This window comes from Orycteropus afer, unplaced genomic scaffold, assembly GCF_000298275.1.
Source record: "Orycteropus afer afer isolate SDZICR_OR568_19922 unplaced genomic scaffold, OryAfe1.0 scaffold00053, whole genome shotgun sequence".
NCBI classification, from domain to species: Eukaryota; Metazoa; Chordata; class Mammalia; order Tubulidentata; family Orycteropodidae; genus Orycteropus; species Orycteropus afer.
Window position 1 is genome coordinate 666,671 of NW_006921640.1, and position 3,298 is coordinate 669,968.

General features: G+C 39.5%; 1 non-coding gene across 1 annotated transcript; it reads right to left on the bottom strand.

The window, feature by feature from the left end:
• Window positions 1–1,223: 1,223 nt before the first annotated feature.
• Window positions 1,224–1,297, bottom strand: TRNAN-GUU. The gene has a single exon. It is a non-coding gene; the product is annotated as a tRNA-Asn (tRNA).
• Between the last annotated feature and the right edge of the window lie 2,001 nt (window positions 1,298–3,298).

The window sequence follows — 3,298 nt, forward strand, 5'->3', positions numbered from 1 at the left end:
GGAAAAGAATATCAAGGGGATATTTTTCTATATTCCTTCTATAAAATCTTATAGATTTTAACTTTTTTAAGGCAATAGTAATGCTATAATCCACTCATTCAGTCCCATGGACCTATGACATAAATAAAAATCAGGAAAAGGAAATGTATATCTTGTTTTCTGTGACAAACCTGTTACGTAACCTGATTCTCATCCTCCTGATGAGGTGAAGAAAGCAAGAACAGGAGTGCCCTGGTCTACCTAGTACACATGGTAGAGGGGGAGGTTTATTTTTACCTATGTGTTATGGCTGAAAGTTCTTCCCCAGAGAGTTAGCTCCGAAAAAGATTCATTCAAAGCCAATCATTCATTTCCCCCGTTAATTTTATAAATTGGAAAATGGAGACGTAGAGGCAGTAAAGCATCACACACAAAGTAAATATGAATTCCTGCTAGCCTACAGCCTATGGTTATCTGTGTGTGTGTGTGTGTCTGTGTGTGTGTCTGTGTCTCTAGTCAATTAGAGAAGGAGAAGTCAATCTGCAGACAGTAGTGAAAGTATTTGTTCCTCTACCCCAGGAGAAATTCTGGCAAAGCTCTTCAACTTGAACAGACCCACAGATTATACTGCTAGCACAATCCAAATTCTAACTCTGCCTGGAGAGTGCTGGGAGGTGGAGGGGAACAAGTAGATTGGAGAACCTAGAAGCAGAAGGTGAAGACTAAAGCTCTCAAACTGTATTGACCCTCCACCAAAATCTGGTCCCAGATAACATTTCTACTCACAAGGGAAATGCCAACACAAGGCAGAATTGGTAAAGAAGAAATTTATCCCCATCCCTTTACTTACAAAGTAAAACCATAAGATGATCCCTGTGAGAAGTGAGATTGAATTTTCTTCTTTTGGCTACAAGGAGCAGAGCCAGAATCGATGGATACCTAAAATAGAAGTTCTTTCAGCAAATGTCTATGAATGGGTAAACTTTGTCTGTGTCTGTTTGAACATGTCTTTACCCTTATTTGTAAGGAAAAAAAGTGGCTTAGCTGGGCATAGAATTCTAGGTCACCATTCATTTTCCTTTAGCATCTTATTCCACTGTCTTCTGGCTTTTTGTAGCTATGGAAAAGTCTGCTGTCAGTCTAATTGCCATGCCTTGGTATATTAATCCATCTTTTCTCTCTGTTTGTTCTAAAAAATTTTTTTCCTTATTTTTGATGTTCTATAATGTGTCTTCAGAAGGGAGCATCCCTGGGTGGGCTCGAACCACCAACCTTTCGGTTAACAGCCGAACGCGCTAACCGATTGCGCCACAGAGACCACGCCCTTAGGAGCTCTGGTAGCATAGTGCCTAAGGCACTTGACTGCTAACCAGAAGGATGGTGGTTCAAACCCACCAGCCACTCCTCGGAAGGAAGGTTGGGCAATCCTACTTCCGTAGTGATACTGCCTCGGAAACCCAAGGAGGGGTCGCTATGAGTCGGGGCTGACTCAACAGCAAATAACAACAACAACAACAACATAATGTGTCTTGGAATAGATTGTTTTTTTTTATCCTGCTTAAAACTATGTTTATTCAATCTAAGGATACATGTCTCATTAATTCTGGAAATACTCATATATTATCCCTTCAAATGTTAACTCTCCACATTCTTTATATCCGCTCCCCTGGTCTTAGTTTGAGTTCCCCTGAAAGCAAAGTCTTAGAAAAGGATTTATGTGCATATGGATTATTTGAAAGGTGATGTTGGTGTTGTTTCTGTTGTTAGGTACCACTGAATTTGTTTCGACTCATAGCAACCCTGTGTACAACAGAGTAAACACTGCACAGTCCTCACCATCCTCACAATCATTGCCATGCTTGAGACCATTGTTGCAACCACTGTGGCTATCCAGCTCATTGAGAGTCTTCCCTCTTTTTTGCTGACCCTCTACTTGACCAAGTACAATGCCTTCTCCAGGGACAGGTCCTTCCTGGCAACATGACCAAAGTACAAGAGATGAAGTCTGGCTGTTCTCACTTCTAACTAGCATTCCTAGGCAGATTTGTTCATTCTTCTGGCAGTCCATGGTATATTAAATATTTTCCACCAACACCATAATTCAAATGCATCAATTCTTCTGCAGTCTTCCTTATTCATTGTCCAGCTTTCACATGCATATGAGGTTATTGAAAACACAGTGGTTTGGGTCAGGCACACCTTAGTCTTCAAAATGATATCTTTGCCCTTTAACACTTTAAAGAGGCTTTTGTAACATACTTGTCCAATGCAATATGATGTTTGATTTCTTGGCTGCTGCTGCCATGGGCATTGGTTTTGAATCCAAGTAAAATGAAATCCTCAACAACTTCAATCTTGCTTCCAGAAATGATGAAACGGGATGTGTGAAACAGGAAAGCCAACAAAGTTGCTTTATTATTGAGCCAGTTACCCCTGTGATTAACTGGAGCTCACTCCTGCAGAGGATTCTTTGAAGAACTTTATAGAGCGTGTTTCAGGTTGTCTCAAAAAATGGACTGAATTGAGACATTTATCTACTTAATCTCATCCCCCATTGGTTAAGGCTGTTGCTAGAAATGTTAAACCCTCAAACTTCCGAACCGTTTGTGTGTAAGCTGAGTGCGCTTTCATAATGTTGGTGAAAGCCTAGAGTTAGAACAGTCATAATAGAAAACCACTGTGGAATGTGGTGAAGGAGGGATGTTGGCATTGTATATGTATCCACCACAGCTGCACTAAATCAGATGGGCCAAGGGGATGTGGCACAGAGAACCACAAACATCATCATCAGAACTAAGTTGAAACTTAATCTATTTTTCATTTCTCTTAATCTCATTTTTATATTTTTCCTCTCATTTTTGCTCTTGACCTCATTTGTGGCTATATCCTCAGATCCAAGTTTTCATTTAGTAATTTTCTCTTTAGGCTTATATAAACTATATAACCTTCACTAGTAGGTAGGGGATTTTTAATTCCCTTTCACTGAGCATGCAGATTTTCAGAGGGCCCTGATTAAATGCATGGATCTCAGATCCAACTACCCTTTCCTATAGGTCTAAAGCCTCATCACCTGTCCCTGTGAGCCTGTTAAAACTCAAGCTTCTATGGCAGAAGGGAAGAGTAGAAGTATTGCTTAATAGGTACTGAGTTTCTGTTTGGTCTAATGAAAAAGTTTTAGAAATGGGTAGTGGTTATGCTTGCACAATACAGTGTTGTAAATGTAGTTCATGTCATTAAATTGTGCACTTAAAATAGTAAATTTTATGTTAAAATTGTTTTTAAGTTTTAAAAGTAAAAAATAATCCAAGCTTCTAGCTAA